The sequence below is a fragment of the Dasypus novemcinctus genome, chromosome 18 (genome assembly GCF_030445035.2).
Source record: "Dasypus novemcinctus isolate mDasNov1 chromosome 18, mDasNov1.1.hap2, whole genome shotgun sequence".
NCBI classification, from domain to species: domain Eukaryota; kingdom Metazoa; phylum Chordata; class Mammalia; order Cingulata; family Dasypodidae; genus Dasypus; species Dasypus novemcinctus.
The window spans coordinates 60,036,825-60,056,268 of NC_080690.1; the positions used below are offsets into that span (position 1 = coordinate 60,036,825).

General features: G+C 47.3%; 1 protein-coding gene and 2 non-coding genes across 3 annotated transcripts in view; 2 read left to right on the plus strand and 1 right to left on the minus strand.

Moving 5' to 3' along the window:
* SELENOV (selenoprotein V) overlaps window positions 1–5,155 on the plus strand; it is a 31,140-nt gene extending 25,985 nt beyond the window's left edge. The window contains exon 7 of the mRNA XM_071208995.1: window positions 4,791–5,155. The gene's annotated coding sequence lies outside the window, so the exon portion shown is untranslated. The remainder of the gene's footprint in view (window positions 1–4,790) is intronic.
* Window positions 3,645–3,746, minus strand: LOC111761379 (U6 spliceosomal RNA). The gene has a single exon (XR_002794763.1). It is a non-coding gene; the product is annotated as a U6 spliceosomal RNA (small nuclear RNA).
* Window positions 5,156–18,035: 12,880 nt separating the features above from the next.
* On the plus strand, window positions 18,036–18,166 carry LOC111761380 (small nucleolar RNA SNORA44). The gene has a single exon (XR_002794764.1). It is a non-coding gene; the product is annotated as a small nucleolar RNA SNORA44 (small nucleolar RNA).
* Window positions 18,167–19,444: the final 1,278 nt, after the last annotated feature.

A 19,444-nucleotide genomic window follows, 5' to 3' on the forward strand; every position in this document is an offset into this window, starting at 1 on the left:
TAAACTGAAATTTAATTTAATTAGAATTAAATACAATTTTAAAAATCAACTCATTGGTCACAGTAGCCACATTTCAAGTCTTCAGTAGCCACAGATGGCGACTGCCTAAGGTAACGATGGTGTGGATTGATGGAATCCATCATCACAGAAAGTTCTCCTACTATTATTGTTCAAAGGTACTAAAGTATATGCACAATCATTTAGTTGTCACTGATAGATTTTTAAAGGCACTTATCAGGTAATACATTTGCAAGTGCTACTGGATTAGTCCCTTGTTGCATATATATGTTTTTACATTTATCTTCAGCTTTCCTGAGGTACAACTGATGTATAAGGAACAGTACATGCTGAAAGTATACAAGCTGATGAGTTCTTTTTTTTTTTTTAAGATTTATTTATTTATTTCTCCTCATTGTCTGCTCTCTGTGTCCATTTGCTGTGCAGTCTTCTGTGTCTGCTTGTCTTCTCTTTATGCGGCTCTAGGAACTGATCCTGGGACCTTCTGGAGTGGGAGAGAGGCGATCATTCTCTTGTGCCACCTGCTCCCTGGTCTGCTGTGTCTCTATTACCTCTCCTCTGTGTCTCCTTTTTTTTAAAAATTTCTATCTCCCCCTCCCCCAGTTGTCTGTTCTCTGTGTCCATTTGCTGCATGTTCTTCTTTGTCCTCTTTTGTTGTTGTCAGCAGCACGGGAATCTGTGTTTCTTTTTGTTACTTCATCTTGTGTGTCAGCTCTCTGTGTGTGCGGTGCCATTTCTGGGCAGGCTGAACTTTCTTTCATGCTGGGCGGCTCTCCTTGTGGGGTGCAGCTCTTGCGTTTGGGGCTCCCCTATGTGGGGGACACCCCTGCGTAGCAGGGCACTCCTTGCGCGCATCAGCACTGCACATGGGCCAGCTCCACACGGGTCAAGGAGGCCTGGGGTTTGAACCACGGACCTCCCATGTGGTAGGCGCACGCCCTATCCATTGGGCCAAGTCTGCTTCCCCTGTGTCTCTTTTTGTTGCATCATCTTGCTGCGCCAGCTCTCTGCAGTGGGCCAGCGCTCCTGCACAGGGCAGCACTCCTATGCTGGGCAGGACTCTACCTGGGCCAGCTCACCATACAGGCCAGCTTGCCTTCACCGGGAGGCCCTGGGCATCAAACCCTGGACCTCCTATATGGTAGATGGGAGCCCAATTGCCTGAGCCACATCTGCTTCCCAAAGTTGATGAGTTTTGTTCACACCTGTGAAATCACCACTACAATCAAGATAATGAGCCATGCTCATCCTTCACCCCCAAAATTCCCTCATGAGTTTTTCTTAAAGATTTATTTTTTTTTCTCTCTCCTCCCCCCCACAGTTGTCTGCTCTGTGTCCATTTGCTGTGTGTTCTTCTGTGTCTGCTCTGTATTCTTGTCAGTGGCACCAGGAATCTGTTTCTCTTTTTTTTGTGTCGTCTTGCTGCGTCAGCTCTCCATGTATGTGGTGCCACTCCTGGGCTGGCTGCACTTTTTTCACGCGGGACAGCTCCCTTACAGGGCACACTCCTTGTGCATGGGACTCCCCTACGTGGGGGACACCCCTGTATGGTATGGCGCTCCTTGCACGCATCTGCACTGCGCGTGGGCAAGCTTTACCACACGGGTCAAGGAGGCCCGGGGTTTGAACCCTGGACCTCCCATGTGGTAGGCGGATGCTCTATCCATTGAGCCAAATCCGCCCCCCCCCCTCATGAGTTTTTGTAATCTCTCTCTCCCTCTACCCAGTCCCGTGCAACCCAGCATTTCCTTTCTTTTGCAGTAGGTAAGTTTATTTTCTTTAGAATTTTATATAAATGGAGGCTGTAATTTTTAAAGCCTTTTTTTGTTGTGGAAGATTTCTAGACCTCTGTAATAACTGAGAAGGAGGGAAAGGGACTTTGGCCCAGTGGTTAGGGCGTCCGTCTACCATATGGGAGGTCCGCGGTTCAAACCCCGGGCCTCCTTGACCCGTGTGGAGCTGGCCATGCGCAGCGCTGATGCGCGCAAGGAGTGCCGTGCCACGCAAGGGTGTCCCCCGCGTGGGGGAGCCCCACGCGCAAGGAGTGCGCCCGTGAGGAAAGCCGCCCAGCGTGAAAAGAAAGAGCAGCCTGCCCAGGAATGGCGCCGCCCACACTTCCCGTGCCGCTGACGACAACAGAAGCGGACAAAGAAACAAGACGCAGCAAATAGACACCAAGAACAGACAACCAGGGGAGGGGGGGAAATTAAATAAATAAATAAATCTTTAAAAAAAATAATAATAACTGAGAAGGAGTAGTATGATGAACTCCATGTACCCATGACCCAGGTCGGCTTCATCAACTTTCCCTTCTCTTGTTTTATTTATTCTCTTCCCCCTTTTTTTTTTCTTTTGTACTGTAGGATTTTAAAGTAGATTCCAGATCTCGGGTCAGATCACCTGTAAATAAATACCTCAATATGCATCTCAAATAGATACGTTTTTGACATAAATCTGAGACCATTATCACATGGAACAAAATTTTAAAAATGTTTTAATATCATCTGATACCTACCCATTTGTCTGAAAAATATCTTTTTCTAGTTAGTCTGTGGAGTTAGGATCTAGACAAGGTCCACATAATTTATTTATTTTTGGGGGGTTTATTTTATTTTTTTATTGACTTTGTAATAATATTACATTAAAAAAAAATATATATATGAGGTCCCATTCAACCCCACCACCCCCCACATAATTTATTATTAGCTGTTTTTAAAGAGCTATGAACAGGTTTTTTTGGATCCCTACTCTGTGCCAGACTCTTAGGTCTATCTTTAGCCACCAAGCTGGGGTGTGGGGTTCACAGTCTGTTTCTCACACCGGCCAATATGCAGACTAGGTTGGTGGGTAGGTCTGCAGCTTCCAGGGGCACGGAGACCTGGGTTCAAAGCCTGGGTCCGCCAACCGTGCCAGGCTGAAGTGAGGCGAGGTTAGATGTGCTAAATGCTTCCCAAAGCCCTTCCTCAATAATTGATAGCAGTTCTTACAGCGATTGCTGTACAGTCAAGTCTCTTCTGTTTGCAACAGAAAATGCAGCCCAAACCGGCTTAAGGGAAAGAAAATGGCTCATAAGAAATAAGTCAGGGGTGTCTATTGCCACAGGCATGGCTGGATGCAGGCACCTGAAGCCTACCACTGGGACTCCAACTGTCTTTCCTTCTGGGTTGTTTTTTTTCTTCCTGTTCAGTCTTTATTCTCCCCTCCTGAGGTGGGGAGATATAAGTCCTGCAGAAGGTTCTCATTGGCCTAGATAAGGTCACATGTCCATCCCCGAACCAATCACAAAGGCCAAGGATGTGTGTGCTCTCATTGGCCAGTCCTGAGTCATGTGCCCACTTCTGGGGGACAAGTGGGTGAAGTTGGTCTGCTTGCACCACCTGCGGGAAGACTAGGGGTGGGTGCTAGTGGATAATACCACATTACATTATAGATCAGAGGCTATATATATATAGATCAATGGCTGGCTAGAATCCCTGCTTTCCCATTTATTGGCTGTGCGACCTGGGGCAAATGCCATCACCGCTCTGTGCCTCAGTTTCCTCCTCTGCAAAGCAGAGATTCTGATAGCCCTTACCTCATTGGATTGTTTAAAAGTATATATTTTACAGAAGTTGTGCACTTACAAAAAAAATGTGGAATGTGCCACAGATTTGCATGGCATCCTGGTGCAGGGGCCATGCTAATCTTCTCTGTATCGTTCTTCTTTTTTTTTTTTTTTTGAAGATTTATTTATTTATTTATTTCTCTCCACCTCCCCCTGCCCCCCCGCCCCCCCCCCCCCCGCCAGTTGTCTGTTTTCCTTGTCCATTCGCAGCGTGTTTTTCTGTGATGGCTTCTATCCTTATCAGCGGCACTGGAAATCTGTGTTTCTTTTTGGTGTGTCATCTTGTTGTATCAGCTCTCCGTGTGTGAGGCACCACTCCTGGGCAGGCTGCACTTTCTTTGGCGCTGGGATGCTCTCCCTACGGGGTGCAGTCCCTGCGCATGGGGCTCCCTTATGCGGGGACAGCCCTGCGTGGCAGGGCACTCCTTGCGCGCATCAGCACTGCTTGTGGGCCAGCTCCACACGGGTCAAGGAGGCCCGGGGTTTGAACCGCAGACCTCCATGTGGTAGACAGATGCCCTATCCACTGGGCCAAGTCCGCTTCCCTGTATTGTTCTAATTTTAGTATATGTGCTGCCAAAGCGAGCACAGCTCTTTGGTAAAAAAAAAAAAAATTCAACACATATTTGCTGAGGACCTACTATGTGCTTGATACCATTCTAGGCCCTGGGGGTACATCAGTGAACAAAGCCTTGTCCTTCTGGAATGCACATTGTAGTGGGGAAGACAGACAATAAGATGCATAGGTAAATTATGAGGTCCTTTAGAAGGTGCCATGTGCTAGGGAGCGAAATAAAGCAGGGAAGGGAGTGTTTTTGCAGTTTTTAGTTGGGTGGTCAGGGAAGGCCTGACCTGCCTCTGTTGAGGGGGTGGGAGTTGAACACTTGCAGGGTGGGAAGGACTGAATCATGTTGGCATCTGAGCAAGAAAGCATTCCGGGCAGCAGGAGCAGTAAGTGCAAAGGCCCTGGGGTAGGGTCTGCCTGGTGTGTTGGAGTAACAGCAAGGAGACCTGGGTGGGTGCTGGAATCCACGTGAAGCTCTAGAACGGTGGCAGGCACATAGTAAGCCCTGCAGAAATGCTACTATTTTTATGGAGTTGTTGTACTATTGTTATTATCGCCATTTCTAAACTTATTATTATTTTCTCTCTCCTTTCCCCATCTCAGGAGCCTCAGCAGGATGGCGAGAAGGGCTGAAATGTTGCAGTCAGGTCCTTTTCTGATGGTGGCTGGGGCTAGGGTGGGGCCAGGGAGGGGTGAAGAGGGAAATACATACCGAGACTGTCGCCCTGTGTCCCGGTCTGGCTGAGTCTGCTGTTGCCGCGCTCACTTCTGGGATCTGCAGAGGCTCCCGACATCTCCCAGGTTCTGGACTGGGCAGAAGGTTCACCGAATATAAGACTAGTCCTATTCCTTCTCAGGTTTACTTCTGCTAGTCTAGCCTCCACTCTTCCTGCTGCCAAGGCCAATTTGTTTCTTTTGTACTTTTTCGTTTTCCATGCCTTGGTTAAGGAGTAAATTTTGAAACTTTCCATCTTGTTGGCATTTTTAGGGGTTGGAGAGGAGACAGGGATTTTGGTGATTCCCAAACCCTTGACATCCAAAACTCCACTATGCTCCAGAGCCCACTTTCTGAGCCCACAGGTCGTAGAATCCCAGTGTTGGGAGGGGTCTCTGTGACCCAGAGGAGGAGCATGTGTGCATTCAGTGGACATCTGTGGGTTCCCCTACTCTGTGCCTGGCACTGGTGGAGGTCAACTGCACAGGTGTGGGAGTCAGGTTTTGGCTTTACCACTTAGTTGCTCTGTGACCTCCAACGAGGGATGCCACCTCTCTGGGCCTCAATTTCCTCATTTGTAAAATGGGGGTTCTAACCCTACTTCATGGAATTTTTGTGATTATTGTATATTACATTATGCCTGGGCAGAAATTAGCACATGATCTGGACCTGGGTAGGCGCTTGACATGCGGGCTTCAGTGACGGGTGCTTTTGCCTGCAAGTCACAGCGAGCTCGACTGCCAGTAGCTCCCACTACAGCAAAACCACATTGTTCTCAGGAAACAAGTTTGCTGGTGGGCCTGCCATTGGGGACCTGGGCTTTTTCTGTAGTTCTTTTCTGCTTTGGTTGATGTGTTGGCCTTGGGGCTCTTGCAGATTGTTTCCTGATTGCACTTCTACACATTGTCTGGATTCCGAATGGAAGAGGGGTGAAAGAAGCAGACATTACCTGCTGGGTCTTCTTGTTAGAAAGCAAAACTTTCCTGGAAGCCCCACTTTGCCTTCTGCTGGGACTTCTCCCTGCCCATCCCCAGTCCAGCCTCCACCTTCCCAGCACCACCTCTTCAAACAAAAAAATGGGGGGGGGGGGAGCAGATGTGGTTCAAACAGTTGAGTGCCCACCTCACAAACGGGAGTTCCCGGGTTTGGTTTCTGGTGCCTCCTAAAGAAAACAAAACAAAAACAGATGAGCAGAGAATGAGCAAAAAACAACGAGCAGATAGTCCAAACAATGAGCAAAAACAAAGAGCAGATGAGGGAATCATCTCAGGTAGGGGAAATGTTTTAAAAAAAACAAATAGGGGAGTGGATGTAGCTCAAGTGGCTGAGTATCTGCTTCTCATGTATGAGGTCCTGGATTTAATTCCTGGTACCTCCTTAAAAAATTATATATATTTATATGTAAAATTTAACTTCATAATAAGAGAAAGGCAAATTAAAACTACCCCAATACCATTTTTCTACTACAAGATCAGCAAAATCAAGACATGTGATGGCTTGCTGTGTTGACTGGGCTATAAGGAAACATTCATGTTCATCAATTGCTGGTGGAAGGTGAATTAGTACATATATGGAAAGCAAATTAGTATTATGTATAAAATTTCAAATACATACTGTTGGCCCAGAGTTCTCACTGTTATTTTATATAACAAAGAATCTAAGAAGCTACTGATTATAAGATGCACCATTATTTTTATAAAAAATTAAGAAAAATGCTGTATTACACCATCAAAGGTAAGATACGGAAGATATGGTCCAACTTCAGAGATGTTAGCATATACAAGAAGTACATTTAGAATTGATGCAATACTGTACTTGTGCACATGCCATGTCATATGTGTACGAGACGAACTATTATAGCAATGGTGTTTTTTAAAAATGGTGTTTTATTTATTTTTGTAATAGAAGAAGATGGAAAACAATTCAAATGTCTGTCAATAGGTTTCTGGTTAAATTAATTATGACATAGTCACAGAATGGAATAAAATGCAGTCCTAAAAATGAATGAAGAAACGTACTGGTTTGGAAGGATCTTCAAGGTATGTTCTTAATGAAAAAGCAATGTATAAACCAGCAAACATAATATGCCAATTTTTGTGCAGAAAGGGAAAAATAAACCTAGATGCATATTTGCTTGTGTACACATGAAAAAGTAGAAGGGCGGATGAGGAGCTGTGGGTGGTACTGGGTGGAGGGGACAGGGATGGCAGCCTTTTTGCTTCATATTTCAGACTTATGGGGGCTTGCGACTAGATTACTTAACCAAAAACTTCAATAGAAAATTAAAAACTGAGGAAAGAAAAAAAATGAGGTATTTCAGATCCTCTTGAAAACATGGTTTATTATATGATATATACAATATGTACTTTGTCATTTGAAATGTCTTGGAAAACACAAAACCAATCTTGCACTAAAAACTTCTGCTGACTGACATGAAGAGGGCACATAGTCTTAAAATTTCAAGTTCTTTCCATAGCCATGGTCTTCCAATCCTAATAATTCAGTGACAATGCCTTATTCTGTAGGCTGTTTGATAATTTCGGCATCATGGGGTCTAGTATTGGCAAAGCTTTTTCAAGTCTTGCAGTTAGCTGTGTCTGTTGTGTGCTGGTTTTTCTAGGAGGGCTGGAACGGAGCCCAGGACCTCTGATGTGGGGGGAGGTGCCTACTTGCTGGAGCCAGCTCTGCTCCCTGCTTTGTTATGTCGCTCCTGTTTTTCCTCCTGTCTCACTGCATCAGCTTGCTGCCTTGCTTACCTTCTTTAAGACGCACACAAATCAAGCCTGGGAGCTCCCATGTCTTAGGCGGGAGTTCAATTGCTTGAGCCACATCCTCTTCCCTCCTTTATTTTTGGTGAAGCAATTTTGAAAGATATTTCCCATAATGCAGGGAAAATAACCTGGACCTATCACAAATTCAAAGAATGATAGAGAAATCTTACAATGCATTTGGCATTTTTTCCTATTTTCTGATCTTTTTTAAGATAAGCTTTCCCGAAGTTTCTGGTGCTTTAGCCCTCAAGTGAGCACTGGCGTATTCTTACCTATTTTGATTTTCTTACCATCACGTTATTGGATTGCTATGAGACTCTCCTGAATGCAGATTCCCCTCACGGTCTCATGGAACTATGCTCTACCGATAACATATCACAACCAAGTTCTCTCAGAGGATTGATAACTTCAGCTGCAGTCAGCGATAGAGTAAATGTTAAAGTATCAAAATCCATCCTCAGAAAAAAACACAAAAAATAACAAAAAAAAATCCATCCTCTGAGGATTCCGCGGGCTGGGCATGCGGCCACAAATCGCCCGAGGCATCCTTCAAGCTCCTGTATTCTGCCCGGGGCAACAGGATTATTTCCAGATGGCCGCGTAGGAACTTTTGGGAATTAATTCCTAAACCGGCAAGTGGATGCGGAGGCGGAGATCAGGCGGTGCAGCCAGGCCTGGGCCGCTCGGGGGCCTGGCCGGGAGCCGGTCCTCAGCACGCTCTTCCGCCCCGGCTCCGCCGGCCCGCGCCCCCGGCTTTCCCCCGGAACCGCCCCCCCCGGCCCCTCCCCCGGCGGCACCCCCGAGACCCCCCCCCGGCCCCTCCCCCCGCGCCCCCCCCCCCGGCCCCTCCCCGCCCCCCCCCCGGCCCCTCCCTCGGGCCCCCCCTGGCGGCGGGAAGTCGCCGACGCGGTTCACCGCGCGCGCCCGCCGGCGGGGCCTGCTCTCCGCGGCTGCGCGGACGTCTGGGTCCGAGGGGTCAGCGAGCCGCTCCCAGAAAAATCTGAATAAGGGGACAGTCGATTGTGAGTGTGCACGTGAACGCGTGAGCGTGCCTGTCCTTGAGCGCCCGCGCGAGCAAAACTTCCTGTGCGTAACCGTGCGGGCGGGTTTCGAGGTCCCGAGCTTGTCTGGCCTCTACGGAACCCCACCTCCTGCGCGCCTCCGGGCGCCGCCTAGCGGGTGCCACTTGGCGGCGGGAGCACCAACGCCGCCGAAACCGTCTTCTGTTACCCTGAACACTGAAGGGCGGCGCCGTATACTACATATCTTTTATTTTATTATCATTATTATTTTTTATTTTTTAATAGATTACATAAATGTTACATAAAAATGTATAGGATTTCCATATGCCCCACTCCCCACCCTCCCACACTTTTCCACACCAACAACCTCCCTTGTTAGTGTGGCGCACCTGTTAAAGTTAGTGAACACATGCTGGAGCATCGCCTCTAAGTGTGCATTATAGTTTACGCTCTCTCCCACGCACTTTTGTAAGTTATGACAAATATAATGCATATATTACATTTTGACCAGTTTAACGTTTATAAGGAGAGTCTGCAAAGGTGGTTTCTTGTTGGCATTCTGAGGTGGGTTGAATCTGTGTGTACCCTAACAATATGTTCTCAAACTTAAACCTTTCCTGTGGGTGTGAACCCGTGGTAAACTGGACCTTTTGATGAGGTTACTTCGGTTGAGGTGTGGCCGGATTCAGTCAAGATGGATCTTAACCCTTTTGTGGAGTCTTTTATAAGCCGAATGAAATTCAGACAGAGAGAGAGAGCCAGAGGGAGAGCCAGAGGGAGAGCCAGAGCTTGTAGCTTGCCATGCGGCAAGCTAAGGGCCAAGGATCGCCAGCAGCGGCCCCAGAATGCCACAGTCTTTGGGAAGAAAGCATTGCCTTGATGATGTCTTGATTTGGGCTTTTCCTAATGTTGCACCCCAGCTTCTGAAGGGCACTGGTGGGGGCGGCGGCAAGACCAAAGGACACTCCCAGTTACAGGGCTAGACATGAGCTTTATTTATTGGGACAGGAGAGATTTTTCTCTGGTGATGGCAGAACAGAGAATGAAGATAGAGCTCTGCAAAGAGGCTGGGAAAATGAGGGGCAATATATAGGGTCTCAGAACAAAGACATTTCATTACAGAGCTTTTGCTAGGGTCCCATGAAGCACATAAATAGGGTCTGGTCTAAGAATTCTTTTCCTAACCCCAGATCACAAAGATTTTTTCCTATGTTTCTTCTAAAAGTTTCATCATTTTATATTTTACCTTTGGATCTGTGAATTTTTGAGTGAATTTTTGTATAGGTGTGAAGTTTAGTGTAAGGTTTATTTGTCAAATTTTGTATATGGATATCTTATTGTTCTAATATGGTTTAGCAAAAACATGGTCTCTTCATTAATTTCCTTTGACTGTCAAAAATCAATTGGCCAGGAAGCGGACTTGGCCCAATGGATAGGGCATCGGCCTACCACATGGGAGGTCCGCGGTTCAAACCCTGGGCCTCCTTGACCCGTGTGGAGCTGGCCCATGTGCAGTGCTGATGCGTGCAAGGAGTGCTGTGCCATGTGGAAGTGTCCCCCACATAGGGGAGCTCCATACGCAAGGAGTTCCTCCCTGTAAGGAGAGCCACCTAGAGTGAAAGAAAGTGCAGCCTGCCCAAGATTCGCACTGCACACACGGAGAGCTGACACAACAAGATGATGCAACAAAAAGAAACACAGATTCCTGGTGCTGCTGGTAAGGATAGAAGCGGTTACAGAAGAACACACAGCGAATGGACAACTGGGGCGGGGGTGGGTGAGTGGGGTGGGAAGTGGAGATAAATAAAAAAAAAATCAGTTGGCCATATTTGTGAACTGTTCTGTTCAGTATTCTAATTATATCATACCACTGTCTACTTACCTCCATGGTTTTTGATGAGAAATCCATACTAGGTCTTCCAGGGGATCCCTTGTGTATGATGATTTACTTTTCCCTTACTGCACTCAGAATTTTCTCTTTATCTTTGATGTTTGACATTATGAGTAGTATGTATTTTGGAATAGGTTTATTCAGATTTATTCTGATTGGGATATGCTGTGCTTCTTGAACATGTAAATTAATTTCTTTCATGAAGTTGGGAGATTTTCAGTCATTATTTCCTCAAATATTCTTTCTGCTCCTTTTCCCTTCTCTTCTCCTTCTGGAACTCCCATGGTAAGTATGTTATTGTGCTTTGTATTCAACTCCCTGAGTCCTGCTCAATTTTTCCCATTCTTTCTTTGTGCTTTTGTGTCTTCAATTTCATCTGTTCTGTCTTCGGTATCACTTACTCTTTCTTCTTTCATTTCAAGTCTGTGGTTGTATGCCTCTAATGGCTTTTTGTTTTTGTTTTTTGTTTGTTTTTATGGAGGTACCAGGGATCTTGTTGTCTCAGATCCTGTGTCTCATCTGGGACTTGGATATATTCCTTTGCTTGGGCCATTTCTTCCATTGTCTTAGTATGGCTTGTAATTTTTTGCCGCTGTCTAGGCATCTGGTTAGGGTGGTGAGCTTACTCAGAGCTCTGTTTCTCTCTTGTAGGGATTTAATGGCAGGAGGCATGTTTCTGCTGTCCTTCGATTCCTTGGTCAACCTGTCCTAGGCCTTCAGGATTGTCCCTGTTACTTACTCTAATCTGGACCCTGAACTCAGTGTGGGTTGCAGCCTGCTTCCGAGGGCCTTGGGGAGGGAGGCTATAAAGACCAGAAAAAGTCTCTCATTTCCTTTAATTTCTTCACATGCAGTTCCTTGCTCAGTCACTCTTTGGCAGCCCTCTCGGCTCAAAGCCTGGTTGAAGTGTGTCTGCCGCGACAGCGAACCAGATCAGTGTGATAGAGGATCCTGCCTGGAGACTAAGAGGCTCACAATTCAAACTTTCTCAGAGGCAGGCCCCTCCCTTTTCCTGTGTAGGAAATTATTCCACTTCCCTCTGGGTTCTCAACAAGCAATCCTGGGTCAGTAGAGAGGGAGACTGAGAGGGTGGAATCTCTATAATTCTGGATCTCTTTAGTCCCTTGCTGGCTCCCAGGGCAAACCGTGGTGTGGCCCCACACCCAGCTAGGAAGGGACTGTGGGACACAGCGGACCAAATTTATTGGCCAAAAGCTGAATCAGCCTTAAGCGTCACCCTCTCTCTCTCCTGTTTCCTGGGGAGGTGGATCCCTGTGGCTCCCTTTGTCTGTAGACGCTGTAGATGCTGGTCTTGGTAGAATTCAAAACTGTCTGCCTGTAGGGTGGGGAAAGGGCACCAGCAGCTGCAGCTGCAGCTTCTACTCACAGTCTTTCCATAGAAATTCTTTTCCTGTGTCCCTCTCTCTCCTGGACAGTGTGCAGCCTTCACCGGGCTGTTCCAGGCCATTTCTGCCTGACCTCTAGCTATTTTTCTGGGAGAGGAGAGAGTCCCATGTCTTTCTAATCTGCCATCTTCCTGGAAGTCTCCCTAGAAACTTAACTCTAAGAATCTTTTGGACTTGGGACCCCACATTCCATTGATTACGTATTACCTTTTTTTTTCAAACAATTTTTAAAATCCCCCCGCAACCCCCCCCCCCCCCCCCGATAACTCCCTTGTCTGTGGGCTTGTCTTCCTCAGGAGACACCAAAAACTCAACCTGGGACCTCCCATGTGGGAGGCCAGTGCTCAACTGCTTGAGCCACTTCCATTTGTGGCTGGTTGTGGCTGGTTGCAGCTTGACTTCTTTAGGAGGCACCAGGAACTGAACCCAGGACCTCCCATGTGGGAGGCGGGTGCCCAAATGCTTGAGCCACATCTGCACCCCCCATGCATTACCTTTTAAAGACCCTTTATCCTTTTAGGCCCTCCCTTTTCTGCTTAATCAGCTTAAATTCCATGATCCAGCATTAAAATCCACTCCCCCCTCCTCCCCCAGAAGCTCCCTCAACTTAACCTCTTTATGACACTCTCCTGCCAAACCCTCAAACCTGGTTAAATTCAACTTGCTATCTACTCGGTGCCTGTGCCTGTGCAGCTGAACATAGCAGGAGAAAACCACACAACCATGCTGACTGCTGCACTCCAAACTCACACTCTGTGATGTCAAGTGGGCCCTTCATGTTTCTTTTTTTTTTTTTTTTAAAGATTTATTTTTATTTATTTAATTCCCCTCCCCTCCCCTGGTTGTCTGTTTTCTGTGTCCATTTGCTGCGTCTTGTTTCTTTGTCCGCTTCTGTTGTCGTCAGCGGCACGGGAAGTGTGGGGGCGCCATTCCTGGGCAGGCTGCTCCCTCCTTCGCGCTGGGCGGCTCGCCTTATGGGTGCACTCCTTGCGCGTGGGGCTCCCCTACGTGGGGGCTCGGCACTCCTTGCGTGCATCGGCACTGTGCATGGGCCAGCTCCACATGGGTCAAGGAGGCCTGGGGTTTGAACCGCGGACCTCCCATGTGGTAGACGGACGCCCTAACCACTGGGCCAAAGTCCGTTTCCCCCTTCATGTTTCTTGACACTCGTGCTATCTTTCATCAGCTCACCCTCCCAGTCTTCCAGATGCTCCTTTCGTATGTCCCACTTTCTCTAACTTCTAACACTTTATCCCCTTTTCCCAAACTCAGCTAAGAACTGTCCTTCCTGTTTCACAGAGAAAATCAACAGAGTGAGGAGAGTGTCCACTCACCCACCAATGCAACTACCAGGCTCCCTCCACCTGTGTGAGCACACTCGCCCTCTTGTTACCAGATAAACCATGAGTACAGCAGCTTTCCTGAGTTCTGTGAGAACTGCTTTGGTCTCCTTTGCTATTTACTTATCTCCCTGGCTTCCAAAAGTTGCAGTGCCCTAGAGCTCAACCTTGGACCTTTGAGGATCTCATCTAGACTCCAGCAGTAAATTCCACCTTTATGTGGTCAACTCCAAATTCTGTATGTCCCCGCTGGTTCTCTCTGCAGACCTCTGGGTTCACGTTTCCAGCCACCCCTGGGTAGTTCCACTGGATGTTCCACAGGCACCTCAAACTTACCATGCCAAGTCAAGACTCCTGGTTTTCCCTCACAAGCTGCTTCTTCCTTTACTTCCTTTATTCTCCCTACGCTGTGTGCTTGGAAACTCCTGCTTGCAATTGCTCAGGCCCAAAGCCTTGCAGTAACCATTCAACCCTCTCTTTACTCACACCTCACATCTAATCTTCAACCTGTCTTGTCAGCTTTACCTTCAGAATAACCCAGCACCTTCCTGCTCCTCATTAGTTCCCCTGCTCCCTCCCTGGTCTAAGCCAGTCACCTCTCAACCAGGTATTGCCATCCTCCTTGTAGCTGCCATTTCCCACCCAAGTTTGTTTTCAACGTGGCAGCCAGAACAGCTCTTTTCTAACATAAGGCAGATCAGGCTCAGTCTGCTGCTCAAAATGTTTGATTGACTTCTCATCTGCTCTGCATACATATTGTCATGTAAACAAATGGTCCCAAACCTTAGCCGCTTAAAACCATTTTATTTCGTCCACAGTTTTGAGGACCAGAAACTTGGGAAGAGCTTAGTGTGAGACCAAGGGCCCGCCTTCCTCCGGTGGTTACAACTGAGTCACCAAGGCCATTACGATTGCATTTCCTGTTTGTCTCCCCTCCCCTCACTCCAGGCTAGCCGCCGTGGTTATCTTGTTGACCCTGAAATATTTCAGGCAGGCGCCTGCCTCCGCGCCTCTGTGATTGCTGTTTTCTCTGCCTTGACTGCTCTTCCTCCAGAATCTGCTCTTGGCTATTTTTTTTTTTTCTCTCTCAGTGAGGACTTCCTCACCAATAAGATTTCAGTACTCCTGGATGATTGGATTAATTTTTCCCTGAATTATTTTTGTCCATAGTATTTATCACCATTTGACCAGCTGATGTTTTGCTCATTTATTTTTTCTTTTGTCTCTCCACCTGTCAGTTGTAATCTCAATGAGGCTGGGGATTTTTGTCTTGCTCAATACCTCCCAGTCCAGTATCTCAAGTGCTTAGTAGTGTTTCTGGTGTGTAGTAAATGCTCAATAAAAAGTATTTGTTGAATGAATGAATGCACAAATTCAATTCTGTGGTTCCTAAAACCTGGCTGATTACCAGAATTAACATGTGAAGTAAAAACAAAACATGGAAGCAGATGTGGCTCAAGCAATTGGGCTCCTGTCTACCATGTGGGAGGTCCAGGGTTCGATTCCCGGGGCCTCCTGGTGAAGGCAAAGCTGGCCCATGCTGACTGCTGGCCTGTGTGGAGAGCTGGCAGAGCAAGATGATGCAAAACAAAACAAAACAAAAAACAACCCACAGATACCCAGATGCTGCCAACAGAGACTGGGACAATACTCTCTATAGGCTCCAGGAGTGCATAGTCTTATAATAATCTACAGGTGATTCTTTCAAACAGCCCAGATCAAGAACCAGAGCTAGGGAAGTGGACTTGACCCAGTGGTTAGGGCGTCCGTCTACCACATGGGAGGTCCCCGGTTCAAACCCTAGGCCTCCTTGACCCGTGTGGAGCTGGCCCATGTGCAGTGCTGATGCGTGCAAGGAGTGCCGTGCCACGCAGGGGTGTCCCCTGCGTAGGGCAGCCCCACCCGCAAGGAGTGCGCCCCGTAAGGAGAGCCGCCCAGCGCGAAAGAAAGTGCAGCCTGCCCAGGAATGGCGCTGCACACATGGAGCACTGACACAACAAGATGACGCAACAAAAAGAAACACAGATTCCCATGCCGCTGACAACAACAAAAGCGGACAAAAACAAGAACACGCAGCAAATGGACACAGAGAACAGACAACTGGGGGCAGGGGGAGGGGAGAGAAATAAATCTTTAAAAATAAAAAGAACCAGAGCTATAGTGAGTGTGGACATGGGCTTTGGAGTCTAAGCTGGGCCAAGCCACAGTTCTGAGATCTTACCGCTCTGAGCTTCTATTATCTCTAATGGTACTATAGTATTTATCTATTGTTGCCTAAAAAGCTACCTCAAAATTTAGCACTTAAAACAATAAACACTTACTGTCTGCATTAGTTTCCTATGACTGCTGTAACAAAGTACCACAAACTAGGCGGCTTAAAAATGTTTCCCTCAGTTCTGGAGGCTAGTGGCCTGAAATCAAGGTGTCAGCAGGGCCCTGTCCCCGGAGCCTGTAGAGGAGCATCCTTCCTTGCCTCTTCTGGCTTCTGGTGTTTTGCCGGCAATCCTTGCTGTTCCTTGGCCTGTGGAAGCCTCACTCCAATCTCTACCTCCGTCTTCGCATGGTCTGCTTGTAAGGACACCAGTTGTGTTGGAATAAGGGCCCGCCTCGGTCCACTATGGTCTCATCTTAACTAATTCTATCCACAGTTTGACAATAAGGTAACGTTTTGAGGTTTTAGGAGTTAGGACTTCCACATATCTTTTTAGGGGACATAATTCTACCAGTAACACTAACTTACAGTTTCTACGGTCAGGATCTGGGGGCAGTGTACCTGGCTGATTCTGGCGTAGGGTCTCTCCTGAGGCTGTTTTCAGGATGTCAGCTAGGGGTGAAGGCTGGAGACTGGAGGACCCACTTCCACGATGGCTTGCTCACGGCCTCAATTCCTCGCCACGTGGATCCTCCATAGGGCCACTGGAGTGTCCTCACAACGTGGCTGCAGGCTTCCCTCAGGGTGAGCGAGCCAAGAGAGGGCAAAGTAGAAGCCATGATTTCTTTCAAGACCTATTCTTGGAAGCCAGATACTGCCATTTCCACAATATTCTACTGGTAATACGGGTCAGCCGTGTGCACTGTGGGAGAGGACTATAGAGGGGCATTGTAGCAGTTTAATATCATTGATGAATTCCAAAAAGAAATATTGGATTATGCTTGTAATCTGACCTGTACCTGGGCATGACTGAGCTTTGATTAGGGCGTTGAGTCCCCACCCACCAAGGGGTGATGCAAAGGCATGGCAAAGATCAGAGCTGAGGGCTTTCAATGTTGGAGTTTTGATGTTGGAGTTTGATGCTGAAGCTGGAGCCCCAGGAAAAGAGACAGAGCCATTCTCCTGATAGTCTACAGCTGACCTTGTGGAGGAAACAGAGGTGCTGAGCTCAGAGGAACCCAGGAAGCCTGAACCCTCACAGACGTCAGCAGCCATCTTGCTCCAACACGTGGAAATAGACTTTGGTGAGGGAAGTAACTTAAGCTTTATGGCCTGGTATCTGTAAGCTCCTACCCCAAATAAATGCCCTTTATAGAAACCAACCAATTTCTGTTATTTTGCATCAGCACCCCTGCGGCTGACATATACAGGCATGAAAATCAGGAACTGAGGATCATGGGGACTGTGTTGGAGGCTGCCCACCACAGGTACCTCCGTCACAAGACAGGAGAATTCAGAGATGATACATCTAAAGCATGTCTCAGGCGAAGGAATGACATCCACGTTTGGCTTGTCTGGAAACTTCACAGCCCTTATTCATGGAGAGCAACCTCATGTAGGTTCTTTGTGCATGAGTCTTTCCTTTATTCCCTATGGGCAAACTGGGAACTTCCAAAGAAATATGCAAGTCAGATCAAAGATATGAGAAGTTTTGTTGGCTGACCTGTTGCACTGAGACCCAGTATTCCCACAGGAAACAGTACACAGTGTGCAGCATAATGAAAAATCTGGCTGGTCTTTGTCCTCAGTTCCTGGGGAAGCAACCTCTAAACCTTTGGAATTTCCTGGGATAGGAGTGGAAGCAAATTCTGAATCTTTGGAATTTCCTGGGATAGGTGGGCCCAGGATTATACCGGATATTTACATGCTAATGAGGAGGCAGGGAGTGGTCACCAACACCTGCAGTCTTGGGGTGGGGACTTGACCCACCAGGAAGACCAACCATGTGATTAAGGGGTTGGGGCTTTGAGCCACATCAGTATATGCCCACCCCCTCGACCTCTGGGAGGGAAGGGGGCTGCCGATTGAGTTCAACCACTTGGACAGTGGGTCTATCAATATGTCTATATAATGAGATGTCATGTAAACTTGAAGCGCTTGAAGCTCCAGTGAGCTTCCATGATTGAGAAAATACATTGCTGCTGTGTCAGGAGATGACGCATTCTGACTCCCTGTGGAGAGGACATGGGTGGAAGCTTGTGTCTGAGACCCTCTCAGACCTCGCCCGTGTGTCTCTTCTTTTTGCTTCTTATTATATGTATCCTTTTACCATAATACAGCTATAATCATAAGTATAGTGCTTTCAGTGAGTTTGAGTCATTCTAGTGAATGACCGAACACAGTGGGCTCGTGGAACCCCCGAATTTGTAGCTAAGTGCAGGTGGCCTGGGCCCCTGAACTTGCAACTGGTGCCTGAAGGACAGTCTTGTAGAGGATTGCCCTTAATCTGTGGAGTCTGGCCTAACTCCAGATAGTTAAGAGTCAGAACGGGCAGCATGTTCCCAGACTCTCTGGTTGCTTGTGGCCAAGGGATCTCCAACTGCATACGAGAGCAACCTGGAGAGACTTTGACAGCCCAGGTCAGCAGAGCACCTGCAGCTGCCACTCGACTTTCCTGTAATGTCTCAGGACCTGGGCGTGGAGAGACCCGAGGCCAGGTGTTTCTATTTCACCTGGTTCAGCATGTTCCCATTTGTTCTGCAGGTTACCCCTGAGTTTCCAAACAGTGTTAACAAGTGTGATGGTGTTCTCTTGTTGCTGGAGCAGGTCTGTGGTACCTAGAAAGCCATCCTCATCTGATTACGGACCTAGAGTTGGGAGAAGCACTCAGAAGAGGCAGGCTAAAAGGGGCGGAAATTGTGAACTCTGCAAGGAGAGTCCTTTGCTTTTTCTTGAGTGCTTCTATCCCTTGTGTCTGACATGTTGGTCATCAGTAAAATATTTACTCTATGGAAAAAAAGAGTCAGAACTGAATTAACCAAGTGACTCAGCAGCCTTTGCTTGCTGCTGAACGAAGTTTCTGATACCTATACTGCTGTGCCAGAAGCTGTGGTGGACGATGCAGAGGTTTTTGGTAGCCTACACACAGTGAAACATGGAGAAACAGATTCTGATAATGAACTTGTGTCAGTGTTCTCTAGCTTATAAATGCTACACAAAGACGAAGATCCTACCAGCAACTCAGGCTTAGGGCAGAGCCTTCAAAACCTCTGTGTCTCCAGGTTGACCAAGCATTTGATAACATTCTCCTGGTGTCTGGGCTTCATTTCTCATTCTTGCTTTCTCCTGTGTGATAGTTGGGGAAGTTTGAGATGTGGAGAGTTGGGAACTAAATGTGATTCCAGCCTTTTTTATGCTGTTTGCTTCCAGGGAATCAGTATGGAAATTCCAAGGATGACGATGGCAACCATGTCACTTTTTTTACTGGATGGTTCTGGGTTCTGGGCTTCTAGATTCTTGGCTTATGTTGCATAAAAGAATTTAAGGACATGCCATAAAGTAGGCAAACGAGTAATGGTTTATTAAGAAAGAAGAAAATGAGAAAAGTACATGGTCCAAGGCATGGGCTGCGGGTATGCTGCAGAATGAGACACATGCGCGGGGCACCGGGTCAGGGCTTTTTCAAGTCTTTCCCCTTCCCCCTTTGTGGCAGTTTGAGATTATTTATGAATGTCCAAACAAGAGCTTATGTTTGTAAACTGGCCTGTTTCTCTGGGTGTGATACCCTTTGATGTATTAGATTCAGCTGAGGTGTCTTTGATTAAATTATATTAATATTAGGGCTTTGATCTGACCACATCGGTAGGGTGTGACTCAGGGTTGAGTCCCTGCCCCTTTGGTGGACTGAAATAAACAGGTACTCACTCAAGAAGACACACAGAAGAAAACAAAGGAAGAGAG